The sequence below is a fragment of the Apis laboriosa genome, unplaced genomic scaffold (assembly GCF_014066325.1).
Source record: "Apis laboriosa isolate Shangri-la unplaced genomic scaffold, ASM1406632v1 scaffold34_cov151, whole genome shotgun sequence".
NCBI lineage: Eukaryota > Metazoa > Arthropoda > Insecta > Hymenoptera > Apidae > Apis > Apis laboriosa.
This window is the reverse complement of record NW_025222928.1, coordinates 6,458,619-6,482,365: the sequence shown is the minus strand read 5'-3', so window position 1 is coordinate 6,482,365 and position 23,747 is coordinate 6,458,619. Positions and strand designations below refer to the sequence as shown.

At 41.6% G+C, this 23,747-nt stretch overlaps 1 protein-coding gene across 2 annotated transcripts in view; it reads left to right on the top strand.

The window, feature by feature from the left end:
• Positions 1 to 23,747, top strand: part of LOC122715368 (misshapen-like kinase 1) — a 194,818-nt gene that overhangs the window by 52,779 nt on the left and 118,292 nt on the right. The window contains exon 2 of one of the 2 annotated variants that reach the window (XM_043937505.1): positions 18,026 to 18,083. The exons of the other annotated variant lie outside the window; for it this stretch is intronic. The gene's annotated coding sequence lies outside the window, so the exon portion shown is untranslated. The remainder of the gene's footprint in view (positions 1 to 18,025; positions 18,084 to 23,747) is intronic. 2 annotated transcript variants of the gene reach the window in all.

Here is a 23,747-nt window from a genome sequence, read left to right as displayed (position 1 = left end):
TCGAATTTTTCAATCCATGTTCTCTCATCGATAGATCCTTGATCCTTTCTAACCCTCTCGTGATCTCGAAGTAACATTTTTCGAAAATTTTGAAAATTCGAATCGATCGAATTCTCCATGTTCTCTCATCGATAGATCCTTGACCTTTCCTAATCCTCTCGTGATTTCGAGGTATCAGCTTTCGAAAATTTTGAAAATTCAAATCGATCGAACTCTCCATGTTCTCTCATCGATAGATCCTTGACCTTTCCTAATCTTCTCGTGATTTCGAAGTAACATTTTTCGAAAATTTTGAAAATTCGAATCGATCGAACTTTCCAATCCATGTTCTCTCATCGATAGATCCTTAACCCCTTTGCGATCTTTCGAAGATACATGGAAACACGGACTTAACACTTTTCGAAGATTTCGAAAATTCGAATAGGGAAATTATCGAACTTTCCAATCCCCGTTTCCCCCGGATAGATCCTTAACCCATTCGTGATAAACTTCGATAAACTCGAGATAACACCTTTCGAAAAAAAATTTTGAAAAATTCGTATCGATCGAACTTTCCATTTCTCTCTTCCCAAAAAAAAAAAAAAAAAAAAAAGAAAAAAAAAAAGAAAAAGAAATCCTAACCCTGGAAAAAAAAAACCATCCACGCAACAACATATCTCTTCTTTGTTATCCTCTCTCATTCCCTCCCTTCTCGTTGCATTATCAGCGGACGGATTGAAACTAATGGGAAAGTTGGTGGATCGGGGACGGCAAACGTGGCCAACCGCGGCCACAACAAATCAAGGGAAGCGGAGGTTGAACCTGTGGAGAGGGTTTCAGTGTCGGCGAACACGGTCCCCGACATTCAAGTGTCACTCTTATACAAACGATCCCCATCTATCCGCTAGGGGATTAAAAAAAGGGAGAGAGAGAGAGAGAGAGGAGGGGGAGGGGGATGGACGTTGGACGATTTCGCATTGTCCTCGCGTAGGACAAAAGGAGAGGATTTCTTTTCCTCTTCTTTTTTTCGTTTTCCTCCTCCTCCTCCTCTTCTTCTTCTTCTTAGGCTTGGAACAAGGAGGGGAGGAGGGGTGAACAAGGAAGCCCGTGGCAGCGAACGACAGACGTTATTGATACGTGACGAGAAAGCGAATCCTTGGCTATCCAGGCTTCGTGTGTCGTGTGTGGGATTGGCATTCGTTGCGCGGCGATGTAAATGGGGAAACGGCGAGTCCCAGGATGAGCCGGGACGTCGCTATGCAAACTGATTCGAACGTGTCTCCCCTTTCGGCATCTCTTCGCCGTCCTACGATATATCGATACAGGTAACTGTAAACGTAACTCGTGGTACTTGGCCGGATTTCTCTTTAAGGGAGCGATTGTTCCATGCTCGATCGTTGGAATTATGTGTAAGATAATTCTTCGTAATTCGTGTATCGTATCTCTCGATCTGTGGAATAGAGTGAATAGGGTTCGTAAGGTGTATTGGTCGAGATGAGATGAGATGATCAAAACTCGTTTTCGTCGAGTAGCGTACAAAAATTCACGAGATGAGAGATAAAAATTCTAAAATTCTAGATTCGAAAAACATGTCTAGAAATCTAATTGAAGAAAACTCGTAAAGTTAGTAATAAATAGAATAATATTATTATTAATAATAAATAGAATAATATTAATTCTCTAAATAGAATAAAGGTCTCCAACTTCTCGAGATCTGAAGCGTCAGAGAACTCATACTCGTAAAGTTACTTTAAGTAGAATAAAAATTCCCCAACTTCTCACGATCGATGAAAACTCGTTCCATAAATTATTCTAAATCGAGATCGATCAAAAACACGAAAAATTCAAAGATGAAAGATAAAAATTCGACGAAACACGATAAAACATGTCTAGAAATCGAGGAACTCGATAATTACTCGTACTCGTAAAATTACTCTAAATAAAATAAAAAAATCCCCAACTTCTCGAGATCGACGAAAACTCGTCCCACAAGTTACTCGAAATAAAATAAAAAATCCTCAACTTCTCGATCAAAAAACACAAAAAATTCGAAGATGAAGGATAAAAATTCGACGAAACACGATAAAACATGTCTAGAAGCCTAATCGAGGAAAACTCATAAAATTACTCGTAAAATTAATAATTTAAATAAAATAAAAAATCTCCAATTTCTCAAGATCGATGAAAACTCATCCCACAAGTTACTCGAAATAAAATAAAAAATCCTCAACTTCTCGAGAGCGATCAAAAAACACAAAAAATTCGAAGATGAAGGATAAAAATTCGACAATGACGAAACACGATAAAACATGTGAGAAACTTAATAGGAGGAGACTCAGATTCATAAAATTACGTTAAATAAAATAAAAACTTCTTAAGATCGATGAAAACTCGTTCGTCGAATAGCATTCACTTCACGAGATGAAAAATAAAAATTCGACAATGACGAAAACATGTGAGAAGCCTAATCAAAGTGAAATCGTACTCGTAAAATTACTCTAAATAAAATAAAAAATCCTCAACTTCTCGAGATCGATGAAAATTCTTTCCATACGTCACTCAAAATAATAAATAAAGATCCCCAACTTCTCGAGATCGATGAAAACTCGTCCCATACGTCACTCAAAATAAAAAATAAAGATCCCCAACTTCTCAAAATCGAGCAAAATTCGTTTCATATGTCTATCGAATAGCTCTCTTATAAAAATTCACGAGATGAAAAATAAAAAAATTCAATGACGAAAACACGTGAGAAGCCTAATCAAAGTGAAATCATACACTCCTAAAGTTACTCTAAATAAAATAAAAAATCCTCAACTTTTCGAGATCGATGAAAATTCTTTCCATACGTCACTCAAAATAAAAAATAAAGATCCCCAACTTCTCAAAATCGAGCAAAATTCGTTTCATATGTCTATCGAATAGCTCTCTTATAAAAATTCACGAGATGAAAAATAAAAAAAATTCAATGACGAAAACACGCGAGAAGCCTCAAAGAGAACTCGTAAAGTTAAATAAAATAAAAAATCCCCAACTTCTCGATAAAAACTCGTCCCATAAATTACTCTAAATCGAGATCGATCAAAAAGCACGAGAAAAGTTCACGAGATGAAAGAATGAAAAAGAATAAAAATTCGATAAAACACGATCTAAGAAACCCGATCGGAACTCTTTACTACTTTAAGGCTCGAGACTCGAGATAAAAAGAAGAACTCTATTCGCGCGTGCACGCTCTAAGCTCATTTCCCGAGGGGGGGGGAAACCGATTCTTCGACCCGATCCCTTAAATCGTGCAGAACGAGGATAGCTTACGAGCGGTGGTCACGAACGGTCGGGGCGCAAATGTCGCCGGCTCCCCGCCAATTTCTCCTCCCCCTCCCCTCGTGCGTCACGCGAGGCGGAAGAAAAACTCGCGCAAATTTCGTTTCACGCTGTTTATCCACCGATCCAAGCCGTTCCATCAACGCACCGCCGCCTAAAATAATGGCGGACGAGTTTCGCTCCATCTCGACGATTCTTCTCGAGGACGAGGAGAAGCGTACGAGGTTATTAATTATTAATTATTAAAAGGAACGTGATTGTTATGGAATTAATTTAAAGTTGAAATTTTGTTCGTTCTTTTATTATTATACAATAATAATTGCCAATTGCACCACTGTTTCATGGTTGATATCTATTTGTTTCCTTCGATATTCGTTCAGTTAAATTTGTATATTTATTGTTTTCACATTTATTGTTGTCGTACAGTGATAACGGAAAGGGAAGAAATATTTGGCTATCTAAATTCATTATTTCGTGGAAATTAATTTTCCTCTCGAGGAACATACGGAGTAAAGAAGGAGAAAGGAGGAAGGTAATCGTGTTTCGTGATGAAATAAAATGGAGGAGGCGATTATTGGTGAAATTTTAAAGGATTGCCCCTCTTCCTTGATCTCGATCACCCGAATTTATCTATCTTTCGTTATTCCTTAAAATTCTTTCTCAATCGAGTTATCCATAATCCACCTCGATTACTGCGATTCAATCAATTTTATTATAAATTGTCTCGATCGAGAAAAGGGAGGCGAGAAATTTTCCAATTATGGGATGGGTAGAAAGAGCAGTTACTTTCGATCTCCTCGAGTTTTTATCGCCCCGTTGATCGCATCGTGCAATTAGCTGAATTCACATATATATATATAATAACCTCTTTCAGCCGTGATGCATGTTAGAAAGTGGATTTAGAGAAATTTCGCAACACTGACCGAGAAACTCACGCCTCGTTGGCCGAGCAAACGTGCGTATCTTCCATGCGAATTGAATTAGTTGGTTCGATTATACCCAAGAATTTGTACTTATTTATTTTATTTAATTTATTTACAGATTGATCCTGGTAACCTGTTATTTTTAACCATTTTCTCGTGGTTCGAAATATAAATATAACACGAAAGGTCAAAGGTCTTTTCTCGACACGATAATCTAAAGAAAGGAAATGATACGTGAAACACATTCAGGAAAGAATGAAAAATAAATTCATCCTCTGCAACCCTCTTCCAAATATTAAAATAGAACGCAAATATCCAATTTTCCTCCCTTCTTCCTCTTTTCTCTCCACCTTTTATCAACAGCCTCCCATTCGTTCCCAGACGTTGAGCTGTTGGGAGGAAGAGGCGAGGTGGCCGAGATGGAGGTGTTCCAAGGAATTGCCGAGCGATCGAAATTAAAATTCGACGCGGCTTTGAGGCGAACACAATGGGAGAGAGTTGCAACAGAGCCCCCTTTGTCGTCCCGGACGACGCAACATTTTCACCTTTGTTCTATTCTCCGTCCTCCGCGATTTCCCAATTACGAGCCCAACCCTCTGTCCCCCTCCTCCTTGGGACGCACCCTCCAACGTGATCGACAGCTTACTAATTTTATTAATTTCATTCATAATTTCCAATCGTGGACAATTTTAATCACTTTCGAGGATCGATCGATCGATCGATCGATCGATTCCTCTTTTTTCCTTTTTTAAGTGAAGGAGAAGGAGGGAGGCAAGTGAGAAAATAATTATTATTGGTTAGTTGGATGAGAGAATCGATGAGAGGAGGTATTATCCTTGGGCACGTTACGAGCACGACGGTAACGGCTCGATCCTTGACCTAAATAGAAAGTGCCACTATTCTCTCGATATCTCTCGCATTTTTTCCTTTTTTTCGCGTTTATTGTAATAAGAATTTTAATAAGAATTATAAAAATTTTAATAAGAATTATAATAAGAATTATAATAAGAATTTTCCGAGGATTTCAAGAGGACTGGCTGTTCCCTCAAAATGACGCTTTTAATTTCGATGCGATCGAGGGTTGAAATCCAGGGGTGGATCGGCCCCCTTTGTAAAGATAAAAAACTTTAAAGTCGGGATTAAACGCACGAGATAAACGCGTAGTTTATAGTTTTCGAAAGAGTGTCACGGTGCAATTGTAAAAGTGTCGTCGTAGCGTCGATCGAGAGGAGGGGAGGGGGGAGTGAAAGCGTCGTTAACGCGTCTCCGCGTGACAGATAATTAATCTAACCTGATAAACGATCCTTAACGTCGATTCAGAGTACGGCAAAGGGGCCAGTCTCGGTTGAATGGTCCTTTAGAAAGTCGAGAAAATATAAACTCGATGTCTTTGTAAAAAAAAAAAAAAAAAGGAGACGAACGAAATACCCTCCTCTCCTCGAGGGAGGGGATCGATCTTTTCAAAGAGTTAAATTTAACTCTCGATTGTTATTCCCTTCCGAGAAAGTTGAGATCGTGGCAGAGAAATCGAAATAAGAAATTCTTTGAAAGACAAGAATAATCACGATATCGATGATTAAGATCCTCGTTCTTCGGAAATCATCCCCCTTCTCTTTCACCCCCGATCTCTCCACTCTTTCTGATATCAAGAGGATAGAAATATATTCTCTTCCGTTAAATTGGAGAGACAGGACAAGGGGTACGTCAGGAGTGGAGGAGGAATTTTACGTGGAACGCGACGGGTTGGATTGCATGGGCGCTCGAGCCAAATTTCAAAGCCGAGAACCGATCGTTGGAGACTCGAGGGCAAAAGGAGGAGGGTATTCTTCGACAGGAGGGTGATCAACGCGTTTGAACGATCGCTCCAATGCGGATAAAAGAGATATCGCTGGAATTACTTTTAGATCCATTATTCCATTAATGGAGTTGTTTGCTCATGGATGGATGAATGGAAGGTGAAAAAAATTATAAATAATGCTCATCGCGAAAGGAGAAAATTATCCAGTTGAGTGTTATCAGTGATGAGGAAAATATAATTTATATATTATAATAATAATTAATTATAGTAACTGCGAATATAAATGGAGTTCAAGTAAGTAATTATTTATTTTAAAAAATTTTAACTCTCAGTTCATCTCCGTTTGACTTTTCGAAACACGATATCTCGAGCTTTGCTGAACTCAGTTAAACTTCGATTTCCAATCGTCGAAGCCCATGTTTTCGAGAAACAGTGGACACGAAACAGATATAATGAATAGACAACGTGGGTCAGTTGAGCGATCTTAAGTATATCAGTGATGGAGAAAAATATAATTTACGTGATAATAATTAATTATAGTAATTACAAATATAAATGGAATTCAAGGAAGTAATTATTTATTTTAAAAATTTTTAACTCTGGACAATGTTCATCTTTGTTCGACTTCTTCTTTAGATCCATTAATAGAATATTTGTTATTTTGTTCATTGGATGGATGAATGGAAGGTGAAAAAAATTATAAGCGAGATAAATAACTTTTTACATCCTGTTCATTGTGAAAATTATTCAGTTGAGCGATCTTAAGTATATCAGTGATGGAGAAAATATAATTTACGTGATAATAATCAATTATAGTAACTGTGAATATAAATGGAATTCAAGTAAATAATTATTTATTTTAAAAATTTTTAACTCAGTTCATCTCCGTTCGACTTCTCGAAACACGATATCTCGAGCTTTGCTGAACTCGATTGGACTTCCAATCCTCGTCGACCCAATTGTCCCACATTTTCGAGAAGACATGGATACGAAACAGATATAATAAATAGACAACGTGGGCCAATTGAGCGATTTTAAGTATATCAGTGATGGAGAAAAATATAATTTACGTGATAATAATCAATTATAATAACTATGAATATAAATGGAATTCAAGTAAGTAATTATTTATTTTAAAAAATTTTAACTCAGTTCATCTTCATTCAACTTCTCGAAACACGATATCTCGATCTTTGTATTCGATTTTTCTACTCGGTTGAACTTCGAGTTCCAATTCTCGATTCGTCCAATTGTCCCACGTTTTCGAGATTTCATAATTTTATTATAATATTATAATTCGTTTTCATAATTTTATTACAATAACTACGAAAAAATATAAGTATAATTCAAGTAAGTAATTATTTATTTTAAAAATTAACTCTGGGACAATGTTCACCTCCGTTCGACTTCTCGATATCTCGAGCTTTGCTGAACTCGATTGGACTTCCAATCCTCGTCGACCCAATTGTCCGTTTTCAAGAAGACGAAACAGATATAATAAATAGACAATTGAGCGATTTTAAGTATATCAGTGATGAGAAAAATATAATTTTTAACTACGAATATAAATGTAATTCAAGTAAGTAATTATTTATTTTAAAAATTAACTCTGGGACAATGTTCACCTCCGTTCGACTTCTCGATATCTCTTTGCTGAACTCGATTGGACTTCCAATCCTCGACTCTTTGACCCAATTGTCCCACGTTTTCAAGAAGACGTGGACGTGAAACAGATATAATAAATAGACAACGTGGGCCAATTGAGCGATTTTAAGTATATCAGTGATGAAGAAAATATAATTTACGATAATAACCAATTTTATTATAATAGCTACGAATATAAATGTAATTCAAGTAAGTAATTATTTATTTTAAAAATGAATAACTCTTGGATAATGTTCACCTCCGTTCGACTTCTCGATATCTCGAGTTGAACTTCTAATCCTCGACTCGTCGACCCAATTGTCCCACGTTTTCGAGAAGACATGGATGCGAAACAAATATAATGAATAGACGACACGAATTAGTTGAGCAATCATAAGTGTATCAGCGATGAGGAAAATATAATTTACGATAATAACCAATTTTATTATAACAGCTACGAATATAAATGTAATTCAAGTAAGTAATTATTTATTTCAAAAAATGTTTAACTCAGTTCATCTCCGTTCGACTTCTCGAAACACGATATCTCGAGCTTCGCCTCGGTTGGACTTGCAGTCCTCTGGTTCTTCGAGGCCCAATTTTCGAGAAGACGCGAAACAGGTACAACATAATAGATATAACATATAACATATAAAACAGATATAACATATAACGAATATAATGAGAATAGACGATGCGGGCCAGTAGTGGCGAAAAGTGGTCGGTGAAAGGCGAGGGGAATCGCGCGAGAGGCGCGCTCGAGGTAAAAGTGGGTAACGAGCGTGCGTCCGCGAGGGGTCGCGTGCCGGGACAATTAAGCGGTTAAAGAGAGACGGTCGGCGTCGATCGGCGGGGAGGATTGCGCAAAACGATGACGCACGACCCCCTCGAACCGCGATTTCAACCGGGTACCATTGAGCAATCCGGTTGTAACACAGATATCGGTCACAAGGATATCTCGATCCCGCCGATTTTTCTCTCCAATTCAAGGACGGACGATCCCCCTCCGCGCGAGAGGGATCATTGTCGTGAAAATTCTTTATTTATATCTATGTTTACACGTTTTCTTGTTCGCTTTATTGTTAAAACATTTTCAATCGATGGACGTTTATGCATATTTATGAGAGAAACGAGTGGAATCGAATTGTGTGTATTCGACGATTGGAAATTGTCGAGGCGGCGAGAAAATCGTGAAAGCGCGGCGGGGAGCAGGAATGCGGCTTAGGTTAGGTTGGCCGTTTATCCAGGTGAAGGAGACTCGTTTTATCAATCCTCTTTGCAAGAAAGTGCGATGCGCTTGCGGACGGCAGCGTCGAGGTCGTCTCGCATTTTTCCTCCCCGCTTCTTTTTTTCCACCGATCGGACGGAACTCGAGGAATTCGGCTTGTCCTTTCGGAGATTGAAAAGTTATCGTCATAGATCCACGGCGAATTTCTATGCTCGATTAAGAAAATTGGAAATTTTCCAATTGGCGATCTCCCTCGACGAGGGAAAAACACGAAGCAACCGACGAAATTAACCGATTCCAAAATTCTAACCGACGAACATCGAAATTCGAGGCTTCTCAGATCGAAAATTAAAAAAATTTTTAAAAACAGAACCATCGAATTGAATATAAAAATTTTATTCCATTTCGAAATAACGATACGCAAGATAAAGTGACTAAAAAAAGATAACCAGATAAAGATAACCAGATAAAGATAACCAGATGATTAATTTAATGTTTCGAGAAAAATTGTCGAAAAACAGCAACCGATGAAATTAACCGATTCCAAAATTCTAACCGACGAACATCGAAATTCGAGGCTTCTCAGATCGAAAATTAAAAAAATTTTTAAAAACAGAACCATCGAATTGAATATAAAAATTTTATTCCATTTCGAAATAACGATACGCAAGATAAAGTGACTAAAAAAAGATAACCAGATAAAGATAACCAGATGGTTAATTTAATGTTTCGAGAAAAATTGTCGAAAAACAACAACCGACGAAATTAATCGATTCCGACGAACATCGAAATTCGAGGCTTCTCAGATCGAAAATTAAAAAAATTTTTAAAAACAGAACCATCGAATTGAATATAAAAATTTTATTCCATTTCGAAATAACGATACGCAAGATGAAGTGACTAAAAAAAAGATAACGGTTAATTTAATGTTTCGAGAAAAATTGTCGAAAAACAGCGATCGGCGAGGAGGAGGAAGGAAATGGGGCGATAAGAGAATTTCCAACTCCGGTTCGAAAGGATACGAAAACGATAAGGGGCGAGGGGGGCAAAGACCGAATCGAGGCAAAGAGCGGTCCCATTGCGAGCGATCGCGGCGATAGTCGGCCAGGAGGAGGGAGGGAGGGAGGGATAGAAGCGGGGGATATTGGCCAACTATCGCGCTGCATTAGCATATCTCCGCCACGGTAAAGGCCTGGGCCGCGCACTCGGCCGCGTAAACTGGCCAATAAATTAAACGCGGTAATCGAACGGCGTACAGCGATAAACGGCGTGTAATCGGCCGAGCGCCGTACGCCGATTCACCGTTCCCGATCGCCGATCGATAGAGCGCGGCCGAAAGGGGGAGAGAGATATTCCGATCTAATTCCCCTCCCTCTTCCCCCTCCCTCCCCCCTCTCCGATCCGATTAACTTATTCTCTTTCGTGTTTTTTTCTCTTCGAAAAAAAATTTCGAAAAAGAAAAAATAGCCCGTAATATTTAATAACAAAAACTATATAATAAAAACATATATAATAAATAATAAATAAATTACATGGTAAATTTATATACATAATAATGTATAATAATTCAATTTATAATATATAATTATTTTTTATAAATCAAAATTATTTTTATATTATTAAATTTAATAATGCAATAATTACTATTTTTTTTGCAATGTATAATTTTCACTTTACTCCTACTTATTAATCGATAAGAATTCACGAATATTCGCGCGAAATGGAAAAGATTCGATCGATTCGTCAAAGTACGTATATATATATATATATATATATGTGTGTGTCGTTGGTTGATTTAACTGGCGTGATTGGAGCGAGTCGAGTGTCGAGGCACGCACGTAAGCGTGCGATCCTTGTAAGGATTCCGCTGGGAGGAAGGTTGGGAGGGGAGGGGAGGGGGGAGCATTCCGACGATCGCGACCGCTTTTTCGGTCGCTCGTCCGCGGAAAGTTAATTTCGTTTATTAGGGGAGGCGACGAGGGAAAGGTGGGGAGCGGGGGAAACCAGTTTCTCCTCTCAAGCGCGCGGTTCGGCGAAATTTTATTTCGGGCGCGTTCCGCGGAAAGATTATCCTTACCGAGAAAATATGGAGGTAAAGGGAGCAAGCAGAAAAACGGTCTCTCGTCGTCGTCGATTTCAAACTCCCCCACCCCCTCCCTCCTCGAGATCGCGATTAGCCCGCCCGGAATTCCGCGCCTCCCACTCCCCCTACCCGACAACAGCCGACCTTTTCGATCTCTCGACGCGAATATATCCGCCAAGATGGGATATCCCCTCTATCTGATCCTATGGTTGATAAATAGCAGGGTCGGGAGATGGAGAGGGTCGAGAGATATATATTTTGTAGGTGGAGAGAGAACCCTTTCGAATGCTTTCCCGCTAGACGTTTCGGGAGACCTGTTACTACTTTTTGTATCCCTCGGCCCTCTGTCCCTCGGGCTCGTACGATAAATTATATACGGGGAGAAACGCGGTGGATAACTATCTATGATGCTCCACCTCGAGTAGGTAGAGATGGGTTAAGATCGCGTGATCGAAATCTAAATTCTTCGCGAACAGGGAAGAGAAATTGCTTTTTCAGTCTTTTTTTTTTTTCTTCCAATCCAAAAATTCGGGGAAAAAGACCGCGTTCTCGCGTCTTGGGAATGATAGTTCTCTCGATTCATCCTCGATAATCGATGATCGTTCGGTCTACCGAACCACCGAAGTTAACAGAAAAAGAAAAAAAGAAAACGAAACTGAGATCGAAATCTCCCCTTCGAACGAAGGGGGAAAAATTCCAATCGCGACTTTCTGGCGTAAATTTCTAAACTATATTATAGATTCTTCCTACCCTTCCCCCTCTCTTTTTCTCTCTCCCTCTCTCTCTCTCTCTCTCTCTCCTCTTACAAACCGATAAACACGGAATTTTACGAGTGGAAAAACCCTCGTTAACCGAGCTGCGCAAAAGCGTGGGCGCGCAAGCGCTAAGAGCAGCCGCGGTGCACTTAAGATAGAGCGGGCAAATTCCCTCTCCCCCTTCCTCCCCCCTTATTTCTAGGGATGGTCGGGGCTATCAGCGTCCGCGTCGTCCGGCCGACTCGTAAACAGGGCGGGGAATAGGCCCGATTTCGTGGCCAGATACCTCGGCCAAGAAAATGGAATCTTTACGGCCGGGTGGAGGAGACGTCATAATTCGTGATTGCGGCCACCGTTCGCCGGTCGAGTTACGAGCCGGCGGGTGGAGGGGAGGGAGAGGCTAGAAACGCGTTAATTGAATGACCATTCGTCCCAACGACCCGGCTTATCTTCCACCTCTCCGAGTGGAACGGCCGAGTCGCTCGCGATTGATTCGCGGTAGCGATCCCCTCCCTTCCCACTTTAAAGAAGCTCGTTGGATGCTCGTTGAAGCGATAACAGGGGTTGGATGGACGGCACACGGGGACGGAAGAGTCTCACCGATAAATGATGTGTTTTCGGGTTTGGCTTTCTTCGAAGCGGTGATTAAAATTTAATAGCTACGTAGGTAAAGTCACTTCGATGATTCAATCGTTCAAAACTGGATCGAGATTATTGCGGGGATCGACTAGTATATATAGATCGACTAGTATATATAGATCGATTAGTATATATAGATCGACTAGTAACAACTACGAATAAATTTTAATAAGCAATAGCTTTATTCGAAATTTTTGACTCTACTTTGAATAATTTATGAACACGTCGAAAAATTATTCGATTATTTCGAAACAATTCCTCGTTAACGGAGCTAACAGCGTAATAGCGGATAGCGGAAGGCGAATAGATTTTCATCGAAACGAAGAGTGGCTCGAAACGGAAGGAAACGTTTTTTCGAAGGAAACGAAGGAGGGGCGCGCGTTATAGGCGCGATTAGTCGAAACGCGCAACTCCGTGGTGCTTGGCGAATCGGCCAAGAGTGGGAGGGAGGGAGGGGAAGGCAGCCGGCCGCAATAACGGCGGGACCCGTATCCAGCGCGACGATAATTGCCGGTTCGTTGCCTGTGTACTTACGTGCACTCCCCTCCGCCTTTCTCCTTCTAACCGTAGCGTCGCCGCTCCGTCTCTGCAAAGGTTATGCTCTTGCGAGACGGGTTGAGCAACGAGTTGGATCGCGGTGTCTATCCGGTGTCTCGAAACGAGCGGCCCCTCGATTTCGAGCCGAATGGACTTGCGGCGACGATTCTGTCTCGAGGATATCATCGAGGGGAAAAATATTCGTTGAAATGTCGGGAGGGAAAATAATTGGAAGGGGAAATTACAACGTTGACACGGTGGGAAGGATTCGAGTCGAGTGCAGAAGCGTTATATATATTTACGGGACACCTCGTACGATGGACGATTCGTGGAAACTATGGCCGCGAGATGGGGAACAAAGGATCGGCTATATAGATGTGAGGTTTATTATAGCCGTGAAATTTCGCCGACGTGAGAGATTAATTTCGCTGTGTGAACGGTCATCGCCGATACTCCGGGATGAAATGATTTCCCTAATGGCCTTTAGCTATATATATATATATATATATATATATATATATATATATGTTTCTTCTACGAAGATTAAATTCAAAGATCGCCCATAAACCATTCTTTCCATAATTTTATACCGATTTTTTTCTTCCTCTAAAAGGGTAATTTCAAGTATCAATTAAATTATTTGTCGACGTAATTAAGTATTAAAATATTTTTTAAACCTGGAGAAAAATCGTTAAAAATTAATTTCACTCGCACGATTGGAAAGGATCGAATCGAAAAAAAAAAGAAAATTTGGGCAAGAGGGGAACGAAAAGGATCAAGGATGCACTGTTCAGGGAGGAAGGGGTAAGGGTAAAGGATGGATGGAATTGTGCAAACGATGAAAAGTATCGCGATCTCGATCGAGTAAAGTGCAACGATGCAACTAAATAGGCCGTGGTCTCACGCTCGCCGCCGCGTCTCTAGGCTTGGACGGCGTCAAGGTTGGCAGGAGGATCGGTGTCGCGAGCAGACCTTTTCGCGATTTTGCAACGAAATCTGCAACGACACTTTCGCAACACAGAGCATTGTGCACTGGGATTCTCGTGCTCGGCGAAACAATATCTCGCACGGCTGACGCTCGGGCTAATGGACGAGAGCGCAATTATCGGCGTGAAATCAACGCTCGCGGGCCAACCAAACAGCTCTATTCTTCTTTCTTCGCCACTGTTCCTCGTGCTGGAAATAATGGAACGATCCGAGGGTGAAAGTCGCTTTTCGAAACGGAGGAATAGTGGAAACTGAAATTGAGAAGATTCCAAGGTTTTTAGGAAATTTCAGATTTAAGAAACTTTGGAATATCGAGAGTATTTAGAGGAATTTATAAGTAGAATGTTATGAATCGTTTTTTGATCCACGCTACCTTACAATTTTTGTAAGAAATTCAAGAAATCCAAAGAAACTGAAATTTAGCACTTTCGGAGAAAAGTCTCTATAACCTCAAAAGGTGTAAAAAAATTGCCACACAGCGTTGTCTTTGCGTATGAATATTACTATTATGAATATACTATTCACTTGGAAAAAAATCTCAGGACACCACACGCTATAGAATAGTAGAAGAGTTATAATTTAAATATTCAAAAATCGTAAAAATTATTTTCATTTACAAAGTTAAATATCTAAATTGTTATTTCAATTATTCGAATACAAAATTACAAGTTAAACGTTACAAATCGTAATTAACCTACAAAAAATTTTCATATCATATCGATACGTTAAAATAACTCTGAATGCTGTACCTAACGATAATGCATCGAGGTTTAGATACGAATCGTTTTCGTAGACGATATCATTCTTTTCTGTCACAATCAAATTTCCTTCCAAATTAATTAATCAGATTTCTCTCCACGAGCGAACAATACTCGCATCTTTGAGCTTCGATCTCGAATCCGTTAAAGCATTATCTTATATTTAATCATCGTTAAAGTTACCGAATGACTGACCGATTTCAAGCGAAGGGCAAGGCTATTCGATCGATTTTTCCAGAATTCCAACGCGCCCAAAGCGGTTAACAGGGCCTGATCGTTGATGCGTAACGTCATTGATTATACGTTGCAATAATGCTTCACGACCAATTAAAATACACTATTGGGTACACTGATATACTGCAAATTAACCGGCGGTACGTTGCCGCTTAATCAGCATATTTATTGCTGCCAGCCAACCGGCACGCAGAGAGGAGAGAAAACGGGAAGGAGGGAAAATGGAAGCGGGCAGGAGTCAATGTTGCAAATAGTAGTACCCAATTTCCACTCGAGACACGTTTGCGTTAATCCTTCCATTTGGATAACTCGGATACGGTGGGTCATATAACAAGAACCCTCGCGGCGAAGCTGCAACGTTGCCCTGCTAGTTTTCGTACGAGGATATATCGTTCGCTCGGAGACATAACCTTTACTCCACGCTATATCACGCTGCACGCACCTCTTCGTATTTCGTTTCGTTCCTCTTCCACGCTCTCTTTACTTTTTCCAACTGGAAATGGAAACTCGAAGGACATCGAGTTGTTTCGAGAGAGAGAGAGAGAGAGAGAGAGAGAGAGATAGAGAGAGAAAGGAGAAAAGTTATTTCTTTGAAAAAACGTATCTTTCGAATAAATATTTCTATGGTGGAGAGAAGGAATGTACGAGAGAAGCGTGATTGGTGGATATATTATTCAAGCGACAAGGATGACATCTGACGGATATTTATCCAATTATTATCAGTTTTCCTCGGAGGTCGATTAGTTTTATCTTCGCCCGTTCCTCTCTCGACTTCTCTCGCCGCTTTTTTTCATGCTCGGACACCTCCACGGCCAATCAAACACGCTGAACTCTGTATTATCGTTGCACGGAATGCGGGATATAATAATTCCAACGTTAAATTCTATCCTTCCCTCGTCCTCGCGTTAAAAGTAAAGCGTTGGAAAGAAATGTTTATTCAAATTCTCTGAATTCTCCGCAACGGATTCAATCCGCAAGGGTGAGAGAAAAGGGCAGCGAAGAAAACCAGTTCGAAAAAAAATGGGTAGCCTCGCGTGCAGGAACACGGCCCACGCGGTCGCATATTTACGCGTCGAAGCGTGGAGCGTGGCCGCCCAGCCTCAATTTGTCCAAGTGTTTAAGCGCGCGTTTCGCGCGTTTCCACCTCGAAGTGACCGCCTCGCCCTCTGTCTATCGCCACCTAGCGATCTCGAACCCCGCGAATCCGCGAAACGCGAACGACCGGTGAACAACGGGGGATCGAGATAAAACAGCGTGCCACAACGAGAACACTCGCCCGATAATCGCGAGCGCAACAGCGAATTTAACGATCCGCCTATATCCGCCATTCCACCAGAAATGTCTCTCGTTTCCCCTAGATCGCGAGCGCCCGATTCGATCGAAGCTTACGACCGTCCTTCCAAGTCGAAGTATTAAATATTCGATAAGGAATTTTACGAGGTTAATTCGAGGATGATGAATCTGGTTACGGTTAGTTATTTTTTTCGAATTTTTTTTTACGAGGAATTTCGAGCAAAAGTTACCAAATAGGAAATTTTAAATTTTAGGGTTTGAATCCTAGCTACCTAGTTACTTTTTATCACTTTTTGTTCGACGGAGAGAATCTTATTAAAATTTTTGTTTTTTTTTTTTTTTGGAAAGCATTCCGCAACGAACGCGAAATTCCAATCGTCCATCTGCCAATTACTATAAACTCGAACTCGTATCGTTGGAAATTCGTCCACGCGAGCGGTACCGGCCTCTCTGGAACGTGACACCGCGTGTCGGCAACAGGCTTTCCAACTGTACCGGATTATCCAAGTAGAAAATGTAATGGAACGAGTAAAGTTTGCGTTCACGCGTCGTTGAACTCGACCGTAGGACTTCGGGCTTCCACCGGAGAACGGTTCACAGGGTGAAGGGGACGGGAAAGAAAAAGAGACAATGCCGTGGACGATGGAACACCGGTGCGATTAGGTAACCGTACAGCCATATCGACGCGCTCTCTCGGACATGGCGGCGTGTGTGGGTGTACGACAATACACGTGCAATCCCGGCCAGATAGGCGAACAGCGTTGGACAGATAACGCGTTGCATGGGCTCGTTCCAGATTCCAGGCTGAATCAGCCCAGTTTCTTCGAGGAGACGTCGTGAAATCGCTTCGAACCATCTAGGGGGATAAATCTGGGAATATTTTCGGTGGTGAAAAAAGATTCGAGACAATATTCTTGCTCGAACAAGTTCCTTTTTAAACAAAGAGGGAGAGAGAGAGAGAGAGAGTTATCGTACGATTTAGAGAAACTTAACCTAACTTTCTACGACTTTTGTCTCTCGCTGATATGATAATTGTAATAGAATAATATAGAAGTGCATCGATGAACTTGTGTTACGAAGAAAGATGGAAATTATCTTGTGAAACGTGTAGAAAAGAAATCGATTTTTGAATTCGAACGATATAATTCTGAACCAGTGGAGTTTATCGTGTGGAGTAAAAATCGTTGAGATCGAGACGTACGAAACGAGACAGTCGAATTTTACAATCGAACGAGTCGAGTGGATGCGTACAATGAGCTTGACACACGAGCAAACTCTCACCGGTTTAACGATCCTTCGAGGCTATAAATGAAGCGGAAAGTTAATTCTGACGATTGATCGTCGTTTAAAGAGAGTGCAAGTAGAGTTGCACAAATTAAGGTGTAATGGATAAACGGCTCGTTAACTCTGTCTCGCGAGTGTCTCTCTTTCTCTATAAAATGTAATACTTTCGAGCATATATATCGTTTATTCGCGTATCGTACACGTATAGAACGAAATTAGGTTAGAAGAAAGCGACATCTTGTATCCATTTATTATAAACGGATGATTTATGAATGGAAACCGTAACGAACGTGACATGATTATTCTTCTGTAACGAAGATTTATATTTCGTTAATTGTGCAAAAAAAAAAAAAAAAAAAAAGAAATTGAAATTCGACTTTATTCAAGGAGAAGGAGATCGTTGAACTTGAAACAATTTCCGATATCTTTTTCTTTTTCTTTTTCAGCACGATATATCGAATTTTTACAGAACTATAACCCTCTATTATAATTCTATCGTTTTAATTTCATGGCGATTACCGATCAACGACTCATACCGACTTCTTTTTTCTTCCCTTTACAGGAGGCGATAGGAAATCGAAAGGATCGACCACGAAAGGAGGAGAGCGCTAATATTGTCGGTGAGTCGAAACATCCGTGACATGTTTTTCATCGAGTCATCGACGCTCAATTAACGCAACTCAATTTTTTTAATCCCTCGTTATTTTTTCCCCTCCCATCGTGATCGAGCCCACTTCCTCGTTCGGCTTCTTTTCGATTATGCAAAAATCGTCGAAAAGAAAGTTCGTTTCGAAAACGATTTCTGGAACTTTTTTTCCCCTCCCTCTCGATTTGATTGAACGCGCATAGAGAAAAAAATTAAATCAATTATTCGAATTTTTTTCAAAAAGAGCTAGAGGAGACACATTGATTCGAAGCGATCGAGCGGAGAGAAGAGTTAATGCACGCGTATCGGGCTCGATATCGTCTTTCCAAAGTCGCGGATTGCCAGCAACGTGCGACATCGCGTTATTATCGCGTTAAAAGGAACGCTCTGCTAACTCGCAGAGTTAATGGATCGTGAAAGTCACTCGATCGTTTCTCTCTCCTTTCCATCGTCCCGTGATACGATTACGCGTCGCCGGTTTCGTTTCCTCACCTGGTTTCCTCTTTCACATTTTTACGTTATCACGCGTATAAATTTCGTACATATAAATTAATCGTCACCCCTGACTGGATAAGTAAACACGTAACCCATCCCATACATACGATCCACCACGGTTCGCTCCACTTGTTCCTCGTATCAGCCACCTTATAAGAGACACGAGAGGAAAAAGAGAGAGAGATTACGAGCGAGAAGAAGCGGAAGAAGGAATCCCATAAGAAGAGGAGAAGAAAAGAAGAAGAAGAAAGGAGGAGGAGGAGGAGGTCCGATGCATCTGAACCGACGTGACCCGGCGCAAAAACGGTCACGATATCTCTGACGCGGTGTACGGGAGAGGGAACAGGTAACGAGCGATCAGATTTCTATCAGGATGCAACAGTCCTCTCTCTTCCTCTCTCTCTCTCTCTCTCTCTCTCTCTCTCTCTCTCTCTCTCTCTCTCTCTCTCTCTCTCTCTCTCTCTTTTTTCCCTCTTCTATCAACCAACTAACCGGCAACGATCGAAACGACGAGGACGAGGACGACGAGGAGGACAACGAACGACAACGAACCGTTTCGGTGCGCGCACAGCAGCAACGGTGTGGATACTCGTCGATGAGAATATGACCCCTGCACGTACGTACGGCTCGGCCGTCGTATAGGCGTCGTGGCGCGTCTCCAGAGGCCACGGTTACACCACGCTCTCTCTCTCCGCAGCCGGATACCACGTGTGTGTAGGTGATGGCCGCGCGGGCTGGTGGGAGTACCGCAAGGGTCAATCCACGATGCGGCATTATATTCCGCACGGGGGCCTCACGGAGACCGGGTTCACAGGCAGCGCACGACGACGTTCGAACGCTTAATGGGCGGAATTTGTCTGGCCGGCAGGTACACTGACAGCCACTCGGTTCAGCCTGTTGCGCCCGATGCCCCCAGGCGAACCACGGACACGCCGCGAGCAAAGAAGCAACGTGACGCGGTTACCCAAGCCTCGTGAGCTGCCGCTATGTGGCACAATTTCGCGATTCGAACTTATTATTATTATTATTATTATTATTATTATTATTATTATTATTATTATTATTATTATTAACAGGGGAGGATTAATTTCTCCGATTTTTCCCGATCAAATTCAGATTCTGCTCCTGTCGTCGAAACACGATTGTCTCTGAACTCCTTCAAGTAACTGACCTACGAACGAATCGTAATTGAATTCTCAACCGCGGCGCGGAGCCACGGATTGGGCCACGTGTCGGCCATTTGCAGCGGCTTCCCACGACGTCGATCGCGTCGTTCGTTTTAACGGCCCTCCTCCCCCTCCACGAGACGGATAACCGATAACGGATTGTCAGGAGCGATCCGTGGCCGGATAACAGGGGTCCGCTCCGCTTCCTCGTCCATTTACGACACAATGTGAAAAAGATACGCCTTGTCTAATTCAGGTCGTAATGTCAGGATCGTTAACGAACGGCCATAGATAAACCGGCTCCCTCCCATTCGCCCACCGCCTCCCATTCTTGACCCCTTCTTGGCCTCTCTCTCTCTCTCTCTCTTTCTCTCTCTATGTCTGTCTATCTCTATCTTTCACCTTGGTCGAGAGGGTGGAAAAATCCGCTCGCAACGGATAGTCACGAGGAAATAACTTGGCCGTAATTAAACCATTGACGAGGTTCGAGGAGGTACCGTAAGGGTCAATCCGCGGATCATACCGATCGGTCCAAACGGACACGCAGCCTCCCAGCGATTTAACCGCGCGACCACGCTCCGTCACTGGAATTTGTTCGAGCGACAGTGAGATAAACTGTCGGTGCGCAGAGAGATACACGAACGGTTGTTCCTCGGTATTTACAGCTTTTCCCGCGATGCGATCGATTCGTGCTTTTTGCAATTTGCAATTCGAATATTTTCCAGGCACGGAACTGGAAAAAAACGGATAAACGGATTTAAGAAGTAAATTAGTTTCATCGTTGGACGACCAAATGTGTCGAATCACAGTAAGAAAATTTATATACGGAGTAGTATACATATATATATATATATATCGATCTCGAGGTGAAAGGTGGCTCGTAGAACAAATCCTTTTCCAATTTTCCAAGTTTCCAAACGGAAGGAAGAAATTTCTTGGAAGATTCTCGCTTTCGGGACGAGTTTCTTTCGATGGAAAACGAGAGAGAGAGAGAGAGAGCTCTCGGCCGAGGAGGGAAAGTTCCCTCGATCGATCGCCCGTTTCGAGGCAAGCGGACAGAGGTCTCTCGCTTTGGTCTCGCGCGTGCCGCGCGGAAGTGGCGAGACACTTGAGATTTAACGACCGGAATTTGTCTGGCCGGGCAGGTACACGATACGCCGGACTAGGAAGGCAATCAGGAAGCGAGGAAAGTCGAAGGAGACTAACGAGTCGTACTAGGAATGGTTAAATAGGCAGTCGTCCCCGGGGACTCTTTTCTTCTTTCCGCGCGCCGCGTACCCTCGCCGACACGTTCACCTCGCCTGTTCCGAGTATCGCTCGGTATAATTGCTCGTAAATGCACCAACCTTCCTCTCGTGAAACTTGCTTGCCTGTTTCAAAATTCGACCTATACACGCAAGAAATAAATATTTGAATGAAGTTTATAATAGGGAAATTTAAATGATAATATTCATCCTTATATTATGATTATTAGAATTTTTTATTAGATCGTGAAATTGTAGTTTTTGTTGATCGAAAGGAATACATTTTCGAAATATATTGTCTTTATCGAAAGCTCTGATGATCCCGTTCCATTTTTGCGATTATAATTTCTTGAATATTTTATTTGTTAAATACGACCGCGAATGAAACGAAACGAGTGATAATCTTGCGAGTTGTGAATATGCATCGAGCATTGTCACGATTTGAAGAATAGAATCCATGTCTAATATCGGCTAATGCGATTTGTTTCTTAATCAATTTCGTGACAATAGGATGCTGGCTTTTACGGTATCTCCTCGTTTCAGAGAAGAACAATGAATTATTCCATTTACAGACATTCCATTACATCGTATGGAAATTTTTGTCGGCCGTAACGATTTTCATCAGCGATCCAATCGTTGTACTATCATCGTATAATATTCATTTCTCGTCACAGGTTATAATTCCATTCAAAAATGGACTTCTACCGTTTCGAGCTTTATGTTCGACGATACAATAAAACTCTCAACTTTTCCAATTTTTTCGCTTTGCACCCATTCCAAACCTGTCATTCGAGGTACGTTTAACTCTTCCACTTCCACTTTGTCTTTCAATTTATCCTTGTTTAATATTACGTCGAGGCTCATTTTCGAGATTCTCATTTCCTGAATTTTTGAAATTCCACCACAACGATCCTCCCATCTCAAGAATAGAATCTTCTTCGAAAGCTGACCTGATATTTCGTCCCAGCTTAAACTCGTACAGGAATAATATTCCAATATTGGTTCGCTTCTCAATACAAAAAAAGAACTATCGCACAAAGAGGACAATCTTGAACAAAATATAAGTTGCAAAATTGGCAATTTAACAACATAATAATTTTTGTTATCTACGATTCTATTGATTCTATCGATCGATCTTTCAAAAGAGAAGAGAATTTCATATCGAATATTAACGTTCGAACAATACAAAATCGAGACCAGACTTGTTTCCTAAAAAATCATTCCACAAAACGTGATCGAACGAATTTCGTTATCTCGAATATCGTAAATTCCTTTCGAAAAAAAAAAAAATATCCTTGCCAATTATCAGAAGCAAACAGTGCGTCTGTTAGTGAGTCTGGTGGTAGTTTCGCGACACGAAGCGGGTAAACTTCCTCCCAGGCTAGGAAGGAAGACTGTTCGCATCGGTATCGGGCATAAATTAACGCCGAAGGAGAGAGGAGGAGAAGGGAAGCCGGGTGCCGAAGGAGGTGGAGGAGGGGGAGGAGGAGGAGGCACGTTGACCGGTCAACGCACAATCGGCGTACCGGTTGTGTACCGTGCCTTTTTCGGCGAACTGTGAACGTAGCTTGAGGAGTGTGGCGGCATTCCCCCCTTCGCCTCGCCGTCTTTGGCCGGTTCGTCCGGGGTCATCGACGAGAGGTCACGTCGCTCGCATGGCATCGGTGACTTTTTCATTTTTCTCCTCCCACTCTCTCTCTCTCTCTCTCTCTCCCCCCCTCTCCTCAATTCTTCTTCTTCCCTTCTTCTTCTTCTTTTTCTTCTTCTTCTTCTTCTTCTTCCTCTTCCTCCTCTCTCTTATTCTCGATAGCCAGGGGCCTGGCCGCTTCTCCCTTCTTCGCTCGCTCGCTCGCTTCGTTCTCGAAGGAGTGGTTGGTTCGCATAGGCGCAGCCAGCGTCTCTTTTTCGACCCTTCTTCTTCTTCGGAGGAAGAGAAGGAATCGGATCGGTCCCAACTTCTTTCCCTTTTGACTCGATAAAGAAATAAAGGAGGGAGAAGAGATCAACTTTTTTCAACTTCGGTTTCAATTTCTTTCCTTTTTGACTCGATAAAGGGATAAAGGGAGGGAGGAAAGGGGCGAGAAAGGGGGAATTTTTGGAAGAGGAGAAATCGGATCGGTTCCAACTTCTTTCCCTTTTGACTCGATAAATAGATAAAGAAGGAAGAAGAAAATTAAAATTGGAAGAGGAGAATCAGTTTCAACTTCTTTCCCTTTTTCTCGATAAAGAAAAGGAGAGAGGAAAGGAGGAAGAAGAGGAAAGGTTCGGAATCGGTTCCAACTTGTTTCCTTCTCCTTCGAATCGCCCCCCTTTTGACTCGATAAAGGGATAATAGAAGAGAGGAAGAGAGGGAGGGAGAAGGGAATTGTTCGAGGGTCGAATCGGTCGACCGTCCAACAGAATGAATGGAATGAAAGTTTATGTACTGTTACGACGGAGGAGGAATCTTGGAATTTATCTCAGGATTGCCGGATAACCGGTAGCCTATCTCTTAACCACTTCCCCTCGTTTCGCGAAAATTAAAGATGTTAAAGCGCGATGCTCGCGTGCCGTCCCGTGTCGTGGCCCTCGCTCGACTCTGACTCCTCTTTCCACTTATTATTATTATTATTATTAACATTGTTATTATTAACAGAAACCTATTTCTTCAAGCATATCCAAAACAATAAAGAGAAAGACATGAATTGAAGAAGCACGAGATCGATCATCCTCTTATATATATATAAATTTATA